Source organism: Malaclemys terrapin, chromosome 4 (assembly GCF_027887155.1).
Source record: "Malaclemys terrapin pileata isolate rMalTer1 chromosome 4, rMalTer1.hap1, whole genome shotgun sequence".
Lineage (NCBI taxonomy): Eukaryota > Metazoa > Chordata > Testudines > Emydidae > Malaclemys > Malaclemys terrapin.
This window is the reverse complement of record NC_071508.1, coordinates 153369744-153386283: the sequence shown is the minus strand read 5'-3', so window position 1 is coordinate 153386283 and position 16540 is coordinate 153369744. Positions and strand designations below refer to the sequence as shown.

Below are 16540 nucleotides of genomic sequence, written 5' to 3'. Positions count from 1 at the left end.
GGAGCCCGCGGCAGCCCCTGGGCCCCAGGGCAGGCAGAGGAGAGCGAGTCCCTCCAGGTGCCCCGGGGAGACCCACGTGCGCTCCGAAGTGAGGGCGGGAAGCAGCCCCTGTGCGCCGTAACCCCGGCGCGCCCTGCCAGTCTCCTGCCCAGATAGCGCCCCCAACGCCCGGGCAGAGCCGGCCGGCAGCCAGCGGCCCCTGCCACCGCGGCTTTCGGGCTACAGCCGCTGCCCAGCCCCAGGGTGGGACTCCCCGCGCCAGCCCCGGAGCGGGAGGAGTCCCCGGCCAGCTCTCCAGGCCGGAGGAGTGACCTGCCGGAGACAGCGCTGTTCCCCCTGCGGAGCTGCTGCGCTCCCCCTCTGCCCGGCCCCGGGGCTAGCCCTGCCCGTGGCTGCCAGTTCCTCCGGCCGGGGCGGGCAGGGAAGGGCGCCGCGACACGCCCCCTCCCTGCCCACTCCTGCGCCAGCAGCGCCTCCCCGCGCCAGGGCGCAGCCGCTGCTCACACGCTCTCCCGGCTTCCCCCGGTCCCGGCGGCCCCGGCTCGCCGCGCACCGGCTGGGCAGCGCTAGCCCTGTCCCCGCCGGCGCTGGCGAGCTGCCCAGCGCGCCCCGGCCCTTGGCTTCCGGGGCTCGCAGACACGTCTCCGGATTAGCGGAGCGGTGGGCGCCCGGCGCCACTCTGCGTCCGCCCGCTGCGGCTGGAGCTGCCGTTCCCGGCTGCGCCGCGCCATCGCTCTTCTCGCTGCGGAGGAGGCGGCGGCTCCGGCTGGCACCAGGCTGCAAAGCCGGCTTCATGCTGCAGCGAGCGCCGCGGCTCCCGGGGGCCGGGCGGCAGCCGCCGGAGCGCGCCGCGAGGAGGATGGAGCCAGCAGCAGCCGTGGAGGAAACGCGCAAGGACCCAGTGCAGCCAGCTGCGCCCCTCTGCAGCGCCCGAGGCTCCGGCTGCTCCAACTGAGGGCGGCTGCCCGGCTCTCGGAGCGCCGCGCCCGGCGGGTTGGTGTCCCTCGGCGGGGGTGTGCATGGCTGCGCCGCGGACCGCTGGCGGGAGAAGCCCGAGGACGGAGCCCGGCCGCGCAGCTCGGCGGTAGCTCCCCGAGCGCAGGAAAAGCGCCCGCCTGCCGGGGCCATGGGCAGCGCGTCCCCGGCCCGCGGCGCTCCGGCCGGTGCCTGAGCGGGGGCTGCTGGGCGGCGGAGCCGGGCTGGCCAGAGGCGGAGCGCGGAGCTCAACACAGGATTACCCGGCGCACGGGGCGGCGTTAGGTGAGCTAGCGAGGAGGCTCGGCGAAGCCCGGCGGGGCTCGGATTACCCTGGCGCAGGTACACGCTGCAAGGTCAGCGGGGCGCGGCTGCGGGGTCCGGGGTGGGGGCGGCGGAGGGGCGCTGGCGGCGGGCTGCGCCCCTGCCTGGTGTGCGCTGGGGGGACCGCGCGGCTCGCTCCCTCCCTCCTCCCCCCGCCTGGCGCCGTGCGCGCCTGTGCAGCCGCCTGCCTCTGCCCGCTCCCCGGGAGCTGAGCCGCCGCCTTGCACCGGGCGAGCCGCGCGGCGACCCCCCAGCCGGACCCGCGGGCGCCGCCGCCGCCTGCTGCCGGAGGATGCGCGAGCGGAGCGATGGCCCCGGGCGGAGCAGGGACCGGCCAGCCCGCCGCCAGCCCGTGAAGCCAGCCCGGAGCCGCCGCGCCGCAGCTGCACCTGCCGGGCACAGGGCTCCGGCCCCGTCTTTCCCGACTAGCGGCGCCAGGTAACGCGACCCTCCCCGCGCCGGGCGCTGCGCTGCATTGCGGGCTGGGGGGAGCCGCGGGCGCCGCTCCGGGAGGCGCCACAGTCCCTGCTGCGGGGAGGGGGGGCGACTCTCCCCCCAGCCCAGGGCAGGGACCCCCCCCCAGGCAGCGGAGCGGGCCCAGCCCGGTGGGGGCCGCTGGGGCTTCTCCGGACCCGGGCAAGGCTCCCCGCGCTCCCCGGGCACCGCTCTGCGCAGGTGCCTGCCCGGGGCTCGCTCCCCTTCGGGCCAGCGCTGGGCTCCTCGCCTGGGCTGGGCTCCGGCGGGGCAGGGGCGCGCACCCCGGGGCGGAAAGGGGCGCGGCCGGACTGAGGTCGCGGGGAGCGGAGCAGACGCGCACAGCCGCTGTCCTGCCAGCCGGGAGCTGGATCCGGACTGTCCGCTTGGCACTGCGGGGCTGCCGGGCAGGGAAGGGACCCGCGGGCAGCGGCTGAGCCGGGGGCTGGCGCGGGGCGGCTCCCCGGCCTCGGACAGCGCCCTGGCCCGCTGAGCCCATCCCTGGGTCACGCAGTAGTGAAGCCGGGCTGAGTTCAGCTGGGCGCTGCCTGCGGCTCCCTCTTCCCGGCTGGCGGTGGGGGGAGAGGCCAGATGCTGCCCGGCCCCCGCCCGCCCGCCCGCCACGGCCCCGGCTCACCGGGGCTTTCCCCGCGCCCTCGCGGCTGCGCTTCTGCGGCTCTCCAGGCGATGGCAGGTGCAGCCCGCGCTCCGACGCTCGCAGCCGGCGGTGCCACCGAGCCGCTGCGCACCGCTCCCGGGGTGTGGGGAGGGACCGGCCAAGCCGGGGGGGCCGTGCGCTCCGCGCCTGCCCCAGGCTGTGGCCAGGTTACCCCGGCTGTGAACTCCATGGCAGGAGGGGATTTGGGGGCTGCGTGCGGCCGGGGCTCTGGGTCCCCCAGCCCGGCGCCTCCCGGGGCCCGTAGCTGGGGCTTGGCAGAGACGCTGCGGGTGTGAACCCCGTGGTGAGCGGCCGGAGCTCGGCTCGCCTTGGCCCGAGCTGTCGAGTCCCCAGGGATGGCCCTGCTGGAGGGCGGGGACCCGCCGCTGGGTGCCCGGGTGCTAGCCCCCCCTTTGCCCGCTCTCCAGGAGCCGCGGCGAGGCGCCCCGGCCGGGCAGGCTCCGGTTTTGTAGCTGCGCAGAGTTTTCCCGTGCACTAGGCTGGCGATGGAGGCGGGGAGAGGGTCTGGTCGCCGCTGGCCCGGGCGGGGAAGGGGGCCCACAGGGGCCGAGTGCAGGGAGGGGCAGCTCCTGGGTCCCTGGGGCCGGGCTGCGCCCCTGGGACCGAGTCAGAGCAAAGTTTAGCCTCATCTGTTCCCGAGGGGGATGCGTGTGACTCCCAGCCCCGGGGCGCCGGCCGGCGGCGGGGCAGCGAGACGGGAGGCCGGGCTGCAGGCAGGTGGCTTGGGCCGGTGCCGATAGGAAGCGCTTCAGGGTGGACTGGAGCTCGCCCCAGGGAAGGGCTTGACTCGGGCGGCTGCAGTGGGGCCTTGCGGAAGGCTGGGGTGGGTCGGAGGCGCAGATCCCAGCCGGGGGAGCTGAGGTTACACCAGCAAAACCCACTGCATTCACTGCAGCCCCGGGCGGTATTTGCGCCCGCCTCCCGGCTCGGGGGTGAAAGTGAACTAGCTGGAGCCCCTAGAGAGATCAAACTGCGGGGCGGGGAACCCTCGTCTCCCGCCTGTCTCTGGCCTTTGGCCTCCGCCGTCACCCCAGCAGCGCCGTCCCTCTTTGCAAAGTGTCCCTGAGCCACTGTCCTCCAGAGAACAGAGGAGCCATTTTGTGTGTTGTTTAAAAAGAAAGAAGCCACCTGGGTCCCAGGCTTGGGCGGGTTGGTCGGTGAGTCTCTCCTGGGGTAGTGTCCCTCTGGCAGGCCTCGTGCTTTTCCTGTGTATTTCCATTGAAAACAGGCTCCGCCCTTGGTAACAAGGGCATCAGAGCTGGGGAATAGCGACTGGGCAAGTTACAGCCAGTTGACTTGAGGCGCACAGAACACCCCGTTGTTCCTCAGCGCAGCAGGAACCGGGAGAAGATCCAGTGAGTTCCCTTGGGAGGAGATGCTAGCTGAGAATGGCCAGCTGCATGGATGAGAAACACCAGTGAAAGGCCCAGTTGTGCAACTGTTACGCTCATTGAGTAGCACTTACACACTCCCATTATCTTAATTGGAACTATTCTTGTGAGCAAGTGTTACTCGCCATGAGTAAGGACTGCAGACTTAGGGTCTAACCCCCGTGGGAGGAGCAATGGTTGTCTGGAATTTGTGTGCGGACACTTCTTTGGTTGTACGACAGAGCTCAGATACTACCTGGGTAGGGCCATAGAAGGGCATAGATAGGTCATATTAAGATTATTAATCACTTTGGGTGGGATTATGTACTCACAGGGGTGGCACCTTACTGCACAAGGCCTATCATTGCCTTCAGGGGAACGATGTGTGGAGTCAGGTTCTATTCACCAGGAGTAAAGGTGTTGGAGACTGACCCTTTCTTAGTTATAATACTGGAATCCAATTCACACACTTTAAAATGTTGCACTCGGGAATAACATGTTTGTTTTAAATGCCAACTCAATAGCTATATCAACAATCTGTGGTGTCAGATCTATCCACTCAGGACCAGATCCTACATTCCCTTATTTAGAGAGGAGCTTCACTTCAGCCATAATCCTTTTGTTCATATGTCACCAATAGTTGTCAATTATTTTATGGCAACAAATACAATGTTAAGTAGATCTTGGATCATTCATGTACCGAGTACACTATTTCCAAGTTGGAATAACTGTCTTTTGTTAGAACATTCCAGGTATTGCATAGTTTCCTGAAAAAGTCAGCTGTTACTGGAGTGGATTCAAAATTACTACTTAGTTCAGTCATAATCACGTCAGACAGAGCTCAAAGGCTTGTGAGTGGTGATGTAGCAAGACAGTTACCTGATGTTCCATTTGTGATGAACCAATGGACTGGACTCCAGCTGAACTGGAGTATTTGTCTTATTATAGATTTGCAGAAGCTCATTTTCAAAGGAAAAACATTTCCCCCAAGGCTGTTAACTTCTGTGGTGGTCTTAATGAACAATTGGTTGGTACAATTCTCAGTATGTGCACGGTTACTGATGAGCCGAAGTTATTAGGCCTTTGAAGAGAAGAGGAGAGACTGGGGGTCCCATGAAGTGTAGACTGAGAACTTTGGCTAAACATGGTTCCCAGAGAGCATCTGAAGGAACAGCAAATGGCAAATGAAAGTGTGTGTGTATGCTTTTTGGGAGGGGGGTGGGGTTCTCAAAGCGGCTTTCCTGGGGTCTAGAGCCACTGTAGGTGAGCAGGCAGGGGAATGAGGCGAGAGTGAGAATTTTCAACCACTGAGCTCAAAGGAAGCTGAATGGGTCCTCTGCTGACATGGAGGTAGCAGTCCGGCTGGTGAAGATGTTCCCAAGCTAGCAGACTTTAACCCACACCCACACCCAAGAGGGGTTTAGAAAGGTCTGCAGAACAATGAAGAGCTCATGGACCTCCGTAGATGATCAATACTTCCTGTGCTTTAAGGCTTGATAACAGGTTCAATTTTATAGAACAACCTTTTGACTACTCTCTGAACAAACATCCAGACCAGAAAATCATTCTAAGAGCTTTGCCATTAACAGGCCAGGGAGAATCTGAGCCAAGTAGGAAAAATTTGTCTAACTGCTATTGTAGCATTTTAGGGAAACCATGTTCCATGCATTAGATAAAATTGGTGCTACTTTGAGCAGATATCACTGAATCGGTTCTATGTATACGTGTCTAACTATATTCCACATGGTCCTCAGAGACCTGTTACTAGCTGGGGTTAAAATGACTGTTAAGCGCTGTCCCATTAATATGTAAAATGCGCTGATGAGACCCTTTGATGATTTTTTTTTGGACAAAAGGATATGAGTGTGGCTTTACATCAAATTAATCTTAATTTAATTCTCCAAAATGCTTAGAAAATGAACACATGTTTTCACTATGTTCGTCCAAATCTATTGCAGAGGAGAAAATTAGTTGATCAGAAACAAAACTAGAGATCGGTCCAAGCCTAAAAATCCAGATCTGAACATTTGAACTTCTCCATTGGATCTAGGGATTTTGTTCCTTACTGTCTATGTAATAAACCAAACAAAAATCTTTAAAACAACAACAACAACAAAGTCCCCTGAAGCTTCCCTTTCAGTAATTAAATGTGTACTCACACTTAGAAATTTGTGCTTCTCATTCATTTGCTATCTTGTCTCTAATGCCCTCAAGTGTTAAAGGCCAATTTGCAAACAAAATGGCAAACCTTGAGCTAACCACTCATCTACCTTGCATTTATGCAGTTGCAGTGGGACCCATCCTTTACCTTTAACAAAGGTAGAGTCTCTGGGTTCCTGTTGATGCTCACCTGAAAGTCCTGTGAAGGCTGATGCCATCAGAGCACTGAAATAAAAATAGTCTCTGTGTCTAGGAATATACACTAAAAGAAACCAGGGTTTGTTTCCTGGATGAATAAACTGGAAGTTAGTAGCACTTTTGCTTCTTAGCTAGAAAGCGACAGGTTAAACGCCCATCTTAGTGCTCAGGCACCAGTCTGGTGCCCTACAGTCCTTTGTGAATGCTGCATGGGATTGTTAAAGTAACTACTGCAGTGAATTACTCCTGAAGAATGTAATTCTGAGAAGCAATCTGATCACTTATCAAGATAAAAGTAACAATGATTACTTTCAGGTATTTTTCTTGGAAAGCCGGCCTTTCCTGTCCCAGGTGTGAAAGATAGGGTCATGATACCCATGCATTCACAGTCTCAGTACATCTATTCTGCAAAAGGAGTCAGTAATTGTTACATCTGTGGGAAGGTGCATTTGTCTGGTACCAGATATAGATCCCATGGGACTTTTCAAAAGAGCAGAGGGTCCCTGGTATGTTCACCAGTCCTAAAATGGGCTCGGCTATCCCCAGCTGAGGTACATGCATAATATCAACATCTGTCTCATTGGCCTACAGAATAAAACTGATAATAATTTTCACTTCTGTTCCCGCATCTTTTACTGGAGGATCTTGGGGGCACTAAACAAGCCTCACAGCACTGTGGGAGATAGGTCAGGATGAATATTCACAGATCGAGGAAAGAGAGTATGGAGAGGTTATGGCCGTCATTTTCAGAAGTGGCCACTGGTCTAAGATCGCCCAGTTTTGCAGTATCTGATTTGAGTTATTTGGGGCTGGTGTTCTGAGTGCTCACAACTGTGGCTGAAGTCAATGGGACTTCAGGGTACTCACCATCTCTGGTCATTAGGCCCAATTTGGGCCTCCACGAATTAGTTGGCCCAATGATCTCCCAAGGTGGCACAGTCGGCAGGTAGACGATCTGGGAGTCCGGCTCCTTGTTCTGTGCTCTACCAACCCTAGCTGAATAATAATAATACTAATTAATAAAAAGAGTAATTTAATTGCCAACTATTCCTGTTCTATGTTTAATAACAGATGACACTAAACTGGGAGGAGTGGTAGATACTCTGGACGGTAGGGATAGGATACAGAGGGACCTAGACAAATTGGAGGATTGGGCCAAAAGAAACCTGATGAGGTTCAACAAGGACAAGTGGAGAGTCCTGCACTTAGGACGGAAGAATCCCATGCACTGTTACACACTAGGGACCGAGTGGCTAGGCAGCAGTTCTGCAGAAAAGGACCTAGGGGTTACAGTGGATGAGAAGCTGGATACGAGTCGACAGTGTGCTCTTGTTGCCAAGAAGGCTAACGGCATTTTGGGCTGTATAAGTAGGGACATTGCCAGCAGATCGAGGGACGTGATCATTCCCTTCTATTCGACATTGGTGAGGCCTCATCTGGAGTGCTGGGTGGTGAAGCACTGGAATGGGTTATCTAGGGAGGTGGTGGAATCTCCTTTCTTAGAGGTTTTTAAGGCCTGGCTTGACAAAGCCCTGGCTGGGATGCTTTAGTTGGGGATTGGTCCTGCTTTGAGCAGGGGGTTGGACTAGATGACCTCCTGAGGTCCCTTCCTATCCTGATATTCTATGATTCTATGATTCTAAAGCAGTATTTGACCAGTTAAACAATAGACTGAATAATGCAAAAGATGATTTGCTAGATAACTTATTCATCAAATAATGGCAACATTGAGTGAATATATTATGTATTGACTAATCTGTGACCAACTGTAACCCCAACCTTAGAAATCGATGCCTGGCACTAGGAAATCAATGCCCAATTCCTTGTTTTGTAAAGCTCTTTGGTGAGTTACAAGGTTACTCAGAGGGCAACTGCTTATCAGCAAATCATTTTTTTATATAAGTAGATAATTCGCTAACTTTAAACTTGTGTGTTTTTATTTTTGAAAGATCTGTTCAATCTCCTCTGTGAAAATGATAGCTATTTTTGGACTAGTGACAGATAAAACTCTCTTCATTTTTACTTTGCCTCAGCTGTGTTTTGTGGCCACTTTTCTGATGATCTTTGGATATTTCTTTCTACTTTCAAGCCAGCTGACCTTAGACAGAAACCTCCATGCAGTTAAGGTGCTCATTATGGTTGTAATATAAAGGCTGAGATAATTCGGCAGGTAGAAGACGTCAGACGGAACCTGTCACAAGGACATGCTGGAATGCAGTCTGATGTCTGGACACCTGGCTTAGCAGGAGAATCAGTAGGATACTGTAACTGCAAACCCATCAAGGCAATAAGTAATACAGGGTGAAAAGTCCTTTGGTAGATTTACCAGACATGCTTGGTAATGGCAGCCGTATTGACGGCTCAGGCAGAATTCCCAGGGCAGTTGGAGGCAGGCCTAAGCCCTGCATTTGAAATACTGTTTGTTGTGAAGTAAGTGGGGTATTTTCCAAGCCAGGCATGGGGATGGCTGCTCTGCTCCCACTGGCTTTCAGTTACAACTGGGTGTTAATTTGTCAGTTGAGCCAATTCAGATATTTCCTGGGAGTGGGGGAATTCTGGTCCCTCCCCGCCAACCCCGGAAGGGATCCTGTTCTCATCCCTTATCCCTGCCCAGGGACCCCAGGTCTCCCTTGGCCAGGGAATGTCCCCATCTCTCTTACCCACACAACGCATGAGCCACTGTCACGAGGAGGCAGATTCCTGGCTGGCCGCCTCCCCCCACGCCCGTGGTGTTGTGCCGTACAGGAAGAGACTCCCCGTGCGCCTGGTCACAGCGCCTTTGGCCTGGCTGCCCCTCCATGTGGATGGCGGTCAGATTTCAGTAGTTTTGGGTTGCAATGCTCCAGACTTCCCTGGTTTAGTACAGGACCACAGCTTAAAAGTGTGGGCCAAGCCCCTCCCACTCCATGGCCTATGGATCCTTCAGCAAGTGCAAAACCCTTGGGGAAAGCCCCCTATCTGTTCCAGTTGTCACCAATGCAAGCTGCCCTATGAAACTTCCCACTCAGTCCGTGTATATATTACACACACCAAGAACTATGTTAAAGAATGTTATTACGGTTGCAAAAGGGAAGCCCTCCAAAGGTAGGAAAGGCCAGTATTAAGGTTGTCTGTACAACCACAGTTCAGCCCCCTTCTGGGGATGCCTTATGCTACAGTCCTTAATTACTTGATCACATGCAATCTTCCCCCCACAAGACCTTGCCTCATTCCTTGCACTGGATGAGCAGAACTCATTTAATGAGCAGCTCTTCAATATTTTGTTTTCTGCTCATAGTTCATATGTGGCCCCACTCTGCATTGAAGGCGCACGATTCAAACCCTGTGCTGAGGACACAATTCTTAATTTCCTCATGGGCTTTTCTGTAGCACTCATCACTTAGTCTCCAAGTGCTTCACAAACATGCCTGTGGGAGATGAGGGTGGCATTATCACCATTTTACAGCTAGGGACCTGAGGAACAGCAAGAGGAAAGTCAGAAGTGTCTGCTCATTTTGGGGTGCCCAGTTTGAGATGGTGAGGTGTGACGTTATTGACATAATCTGGGACCATATAGAACGTGGTTGCAACCAAGGTCCTGTAGTGGCACCAAATCTTGTATAAAGGGGGTCAAATAAGGTATCTAAGACAAGGTTATGGTTTGCTGGTTATAATTATTCTGTCTATATGTGTGTATCAATTTTGTAGTTGAAGTTATGAATATTGGCTCTATACTGTCTGTATTTCAAACTTATGCTATGCTTCTGGGTGACATCCCAGACAAACTGGTGTTAGCTCTGCCTAGCCTGCTTGATGGCCCATTAAGGACCATCAGCTATACAATGGACCCATTAAGAGAAGGCAAATATGCCTCGAGACTCAGCAAAGTATGCAGGGACTGGCCCATGTGACTCCAGACTCCATTTTGCTGTAATTTTCCACAGTAAGAACAAAGAGGTGTTCTTACACCTGGAAAAGACTATATAAGGCTGATGCCTCATCTCCATTTGGACTTCAATCCTGCTTCTTACCTCTAGAGGGACTTTGCTACTAACTGAAGCTCTGAACAAAGGACTGAATGACCCATCCCAGCTGGGGATGTATTCCAGAGACTTGATTTGAACCTGCAGTTTATTCTATCACTGCTACAAGCCTGAACCAAGAACTTTGCCATTACTGTATGTAATTGATTCAATGTAACCAATTCTAGCTCTCATCTCTATCTTTTTCCTTTTATGAATAAACCTTTAGATTTTAGATTCTAAAGGATTGGCAACAGCGTGATTTGTGGGTAAGAGCTGATTTGTATATTGACCTGGGTCTGGGGCTTGGTCCTTTGGGATCAGGAGAACCTTTTTTCTTTTACTTGGGTATTGGTTTTCATAACCATTTGTCCCCATAACGAGTGGCACTGGTGGTGATACTGGGAAACTGGAGTGTCTAAGGGAATTGCTTGTGTGACTTGTGGTTAGCCAGTTGGGTGAGACCAAAGTCCTCTTTGTCTGGCTGCTTTGGTTTGCCTTAGAGGTGGAAAAACCCCAGCCTTGGGCTGTAACTGCCCTGTTTTAGAAATTTGTCTTGAATTGGCACTCTCAGTTGGGTCCCGCCAGAACCGCATTGTCACACGAGGACCTGCCTTTTCATAATCCTTTGCATTGTATAGCACTCGCTATGTTCAAAGAGCAGCTGACATTGGCTTCAATTGCAGCTGCGAGGACTCGGCACTTCTGCCAATCCGACTCCAGGCAGTGAGGAAGCCTGGAAAGCACAATTCGTGACCATCCATGAAAGACTTTAATGTAAGTGACTTGCCCAGCATCACACAGGAAGTCTGAGACTGTCCTTTCTCTTCCTCAGTCCCTGCAACAATGGAGGCGGGGGTCCTATAGACAACAGGCTCCTTCACTACACAACCCTACACAACAGTCTGTCCTGGGCACTGAATGAGGCACATTCCCTGTGGAAAAAATAGTTGTGATCATGTAGTTAAAGACTGTATCATAATGCACAAGGGGGGCAAATTACGGTTGCATAGGCAACCTGCAGCCAAGCAGGGCTGGTGGGCTGCTCAGGGGATGGAGAGCCGATCTCAGGAGAGGAGACGCAAGGAACTTGGCTTGTGTAGTCTTGCCCAACGCAGGCTGAGAGGGGAGCTCTGGCTGTCTATGAATACATGGGGCGGTAGGGGAGGAAACACCAAGGAGGGAGTAGAGCTGGTGAAGGTAAACAACGGTGTTGGCACAAGAACACATGGGGATAAACTGACCAGGAATCAATGTTGACCGGAAATTAGACAGTTTCTATCCCTCAGAGCAATGCGGTTCTAGAACCGTGGGGACAGATGATTAACTAGTCTGAAAACAGAGTGTGAAAAGTCTATGAAGGGGATGCTCTGACGGGGCTGTCTGCGGTAGCAGGGATGGGACTTGAGGACCCAGGAGGACCCTTCTCCTATTTTCTGTAATTCAAACTTAACTCTGGGATTCCCTACCTTGTCAGTGCTTGTGTTTGCTGCTGGGGTAATGTGAACACACACGTAGCGTGTGTGCAAGTTTGGAGGTTTTTAAAAACACAAAGTGGAAAGACAGCAATTCCATCACATGGCACCATGTTGACACCCACATGGTTCATGAGCAGGTTGGACACTTTAGATCCAGGGCACAGATATCAGCCACTTGAGCTGCTGGTGTAACTGACAGCAGTAGTAGGTTGTCATCTTCTGTTTGGATCAGCACTGGAGGGGGATGGGACACACTTTGCCAGTGGATCTCACTGATATTTGCTGGCAGCAGAGAAATGGTGAGACTCAGGAATTCTGCTTTCACTCCAGATTGTAAAGGGAGCATGCTTTAGTGGGCACAGACCCTTCTGTCTCTGTTGTCCACAAGTGTGACCTCTTCTGCCCCAACCCCCAGTCTTGTCTCTTACCCTCCTGGCTCTTCATCCCAGTCCTACCCCTCTCTAGTCCTCCTCAGGCTTCTCATCCCGTCTCCTTGCACAGCCCATCCCACTGTCACCCTCCGAGCTCTCCATCCAAGTCCCAGCCGTGTCCCCACACCAGCTGCTAGTCCCTACCCTCAGGTGCCTCAGTCCAGTCTCCCCTACCCTGACCCGCTTCCTTGTCCTAGTGTCTTGCGGCCACTCTCAGTTCGCCTGCCCCATGGCTCTCTCCTCATCCACTATGTCTGCCCCCCACACATAGGCTCTTTGTCCCAATCCACTCCCTTCCCCCGTCCTTTCATCCTATGCCCCCGGTCTGCTCTTGTCCTCTCTGCGTTCGAATCAGACATCTTCCTTCTCCTCTTCCTCCTCCTCTTCCTTGCTGCCTGGGTCCAGCAGAGGGAGCTTTCGGAGCCCAGGTGAGACAGTTCTGGGGCATGGCACCACAGTGGCCCTGGGTGGCTCCAAGCTGCCATCCTGCCTAGCCCCAGGCCGGAGCATGCTCAGTTGCTCTGTGGGGATATGGCATGTGTGGTGCAGTCAGTGGGGAAGGGCTGGAGCATGCTCAGTGCAGGTGGAACCTTTAGAAAATTTAGTTGCCAAACTCTAACAAGTGTCTACTGAGCGTGTGCGAACTGAGATTTTCCAGAGGTTCTTTACTTGGCCAATTTTGGGTGAATTTTCCCAGGAATGCAAGAGACGCATTCTGCCCATGGTCAGTTTAGGCGAGGTGAGGTCTGCAGGATTTGGTTGGCAAGTATCACAAGCTAGTCCCCAACTGAAGTGATTGGGGGCCGTGTCTTGCCAGCGTCACACAAAGCATCAAAAAGACTCACGTTGTGCGTTTGGTGCCTGAGCTTACAGAAGTGCCCGTTAATCTTCAATAGAATGTTTTAATTTCATCTTCCCTTCTGCCGAGTGCAGGGCCCCTCGGAGTAGCTCACGTCAGTGGTACCGGCGTGTATCTGAGGTCTTGCGCTATGGACGCTGGTCCACTGGGCTGTGGCTTTGCCGTGTTTTGGTTGTGGAGCTGCAAAGTGGGTGATTTTCGTACTCTCCAAGCAGCAGATCAGTGGTGCTCTAGCTACTTTCCGAAACAGCTCTGCTGATTTGCAGACACAGGGAAGGCAAGTGGTGTTTTGAAGGTCAGAGGAGCTGGCTGAACTCTGAACGCCCTGACCCAAAGGAGCGCTCCAAAACCAGCCAACCCAAAGCAGGAGTTTCACGCTGCAGGTCAGGAGAGCAGCATCTGAAAACATGGATCCTGACCTGGGTCCCAGGCCCGCCTTCCTATACATTAGCACAGACCCCCGAGTCTGTGTGGGGTCCCGGTGGGACTCTGTGCCAGCGCAGGGCTCTCTGCTGGCACATCCGGATGCAGGATTGTGGCCTTGGATTGCTTTGGGTCATGTGTGGTGTGAGGAGCAGCTTGTGGTCCTCCCACCACTCAGGCCCCACACAGGGGCAGCGCTGGCGTTCGGCTGCACAGGGATCTCCGTACTGGTTGTGCATATCCAGTGCACAAGACCCTCGTGCAGGGAGGCTGGGGCTAGGCCTGGCCGCGCAGGCAGGGATGCAGTAGCCCTGGTACCCGGCATGCTGTGGCGCTACCGTTGTAGCCTGGCAAGCTGGCTCTGGGTTGTGGGGTTTGGGGTTGTTTTTTTCCATAGTGTCATAGACTCCAAGGCCAGGAGGGATCATTGTGATCATCTAGCACAGGCCAGAGAATGACCCCTAAAGAATTGCTACAGCAGATCCCTCAGAAAAACATCCAGCCTTGATTTTAAATTGTCACTGATGGAGACTCCACCGTGACCCTGGGTAAATTATTCCAATGGCTAATGACTCGCACCATTACAAATGTTCGCCGTATTGCCAGTCTGCATTGGTCTAGCTTCCACTCCCAGGGTTGATTCGCTTCCCCAGCTGCTCTGTGCTCCCCTTGCATAGAGCCCCAGGATTCGTGCTCTAGGCAGGTGGTATGAATTTCCCCTGTGAATGAATCTGCCTTAGGATCTGTGTGGGATCTGAGCGCCGCCCACCCACCTACACCCTCACACATGTGGGCCTCCAAGCATGGGGAATCCCTCGCTGGGGGGCTGGTTTTGATTACAAATAAGCCGTGGAATGAATCCAGTGGCATGTGCATTGAGAATTGTTCGTATTTGGAACAGGAGAAGGATATTTACATTTGTTTTTAGGTGCGGAAACTAGCTAGTAGTCGGCAACACTTGTGATATTTCCCCTTTCGTCAGTGAACAGCAGCACTGGCGCTATGAGCTGCCGTTAGAGCCAGATGTATCTGTGATTGTTTTCGTGGTTTAAAACTTAAGGGGAAGCGTATGCGGAATACAAAGGCAGTTCTTTTTTTAGCTCTCTCTTTTTATCTCCCTGGGAGAGCTTAGCACCTCTGGGTGCTTTTCTCAATTCCCGCTGGGTAAAGCTGCAGTAATTCCGCTGGCGCTATTTCAAAATTACATTTATGTAAGTGGGAGCCGAATACGGCCCTTTGTCTCATTGCATTCTGGGACTGAATCCTCACTGAATTCCTGGCTTCGCTGATGGGGTAGGCCCTGATCCAGCAAAGCACTTAAGCATGTACTTAACATTAAACACATCAATAAACCCGTTGCAGTCCAGGGGGCTGTGCACCAGCTGAAACGTATCACATGCTTAAGCGTTCTTTGGCTCAAAGCCCTATTGTATCTGCATCCTTAGGCCTTGTTCCTGCAAACACATATGCGCATGCCTAACTTTACCCGTGTGAGTAGTGCCGATGGCTTCAGTGCAATACCTGTTCATAAGAGTTTGCAGGGCCAGGGCTTGGGTGAAAGATTTTTGGTTATAATAAACACAACGGACCAGTGTGAATGCCGGGTATCAGAGCACTGGTGTGTGACCTAGAGAGGAACTGAGACACGAAAGCTTATTTTCCAAAGCAGCTCTATTGAGAATCCTTAAAAAATAACAAGTAAGACATCCCACAAAGTGCTGGCTTTCAAGGGGTTAGTGATGGGTAATACGAAATCACAATGGCTAGAAATGGGGTCTATCGGGATTTTGAATTACAAAGCAGTTTTGCTGAAGCAGCTTCATAATACAAGCTTTATTCATTTGTTTATTTATTTTAATGAATTTCCTGCTCAGAAAGGGCTGCTGATTAATAGTCCTGCATGCTATCTTTTTTAGCTGTATCTTCTGTTTGTTTGCGGGCTGAAGTTCAGGTCCCTCTTAAAAATGACAGATATTTTGTAAATATCCAGAACATGTTAACCATTTCCAAGAAAATTCATTAAACAGATATTTTGAAATAGCTTTTCTATGAAAATAGTACCCTGCAGTGACCAGAAACAGACCGCTCGCGTATACGGCACATTCCTGTTTGTTTACAGAGCTGTCAGTCAGGCTGCATTGTCACCATTAGCTCTCTTCGTTTGTGTCACAACCTTCACATTATTTAATGTGCTGCTTTATATTTGTTACTATCGGCTAAGTTCTCCTTGATGGATACAAACAGCTGGACTAAGTAAACAGAACTCCTTGTAGGTAGCAATGAAAACCCCATGTACATACAGTTCTACTGTATTTGAAACGAATCTGGTCTGTTAAGATAACCGGCAGAAAAAAATCAGAAGTTAAATCCTGGCCAGTTAAATGCTGTCAAGACTCCCAATATGCAATGCAAAAACTAGACTCATTGCCAAGCTGTGTATACATGAAATCAGATATTCAAATGGTTCCCTGATATTCAATAATGCTTCCTTGATTTATGTTGAAAATGTTCAGAAAGATGAAGGATGGGAGTGAAGGGCCAAAGCATGAGAGTTATCACATAAATCATACCTTGGAAGTGCAGTGTATTTCTCCTGTGTTGTTGGACATCAGTGAAACTAAACAACAGCAGCTCAGTAGAGGAATCCGTGTGTCATCCAGTGAGCAGATTATGTCCATGTGCTGTCCCACAAGAACAGCAAATGTTGTGGGCTGAAAACATGCGTTCCCCTACTGTCACACACTGTGCTCTCTTTTACTCTTGATTTTACCTGGAGTGCAAAGACTAGAGGTTACATTTGAATACCCAGGTGCAGAAGCATATTTAGTATCAATGGCTTGATTGTGATCTCAAAGCCGTACATTTAGAGCATCAAAACGTAGAGTAACCTACGAGTCTCTGATATCTGCAGCCTCTGTCCAAAACTATTTAGACACTTTTGTCCTTCATAAAATGTGTTACTCTTAAGTCAGTTACTCAGATCTAACATGCTTCTGCTAGAAGATTCCTCCAAATGGAATAAGACCAAAAGTGGCATTTCTTTTTTTAATGCCTTGGCACCATTTGTTTGCATACTCCAGTCTGAGGGTAGCTTATCACTGGCATACCTCACCCGAAAAAAACGTATTCCGTTGTGTTTGATGAGATCATTAGTGCACACGAGTCTGC

General features: G+C 52.8%; 1 protein-coding gene across 5 annotated transcripts in view; it reads left to right on the top strand.

Moving 5' to 3' along the window:
- The first annotated feature begins 813 nt into the window (after positions 1–813).
- Positions 814–16540, top strand: part of LRFN5 (leucine rich repeat and fibronectin type III domain containing 5) — a 173787-nt gene continuing 158060 nt past the window's right edge. The window contains exon 1 of one of the 5 annotated variants that reach the window (XM_054027759.1): positions 814–1260. The gene's annotated coding sequence lies outside the window, so the exon portion shown is untranslated. Of the gene's footprint in view, positions 1332–1587; positions 1738–16540 lie in introns of those variants that run through there. The other 4 variants (XM_054027757.1, XM_054027762.1, XM_054027758.1 and 1 more) reach the window with 4 other exon arrangements.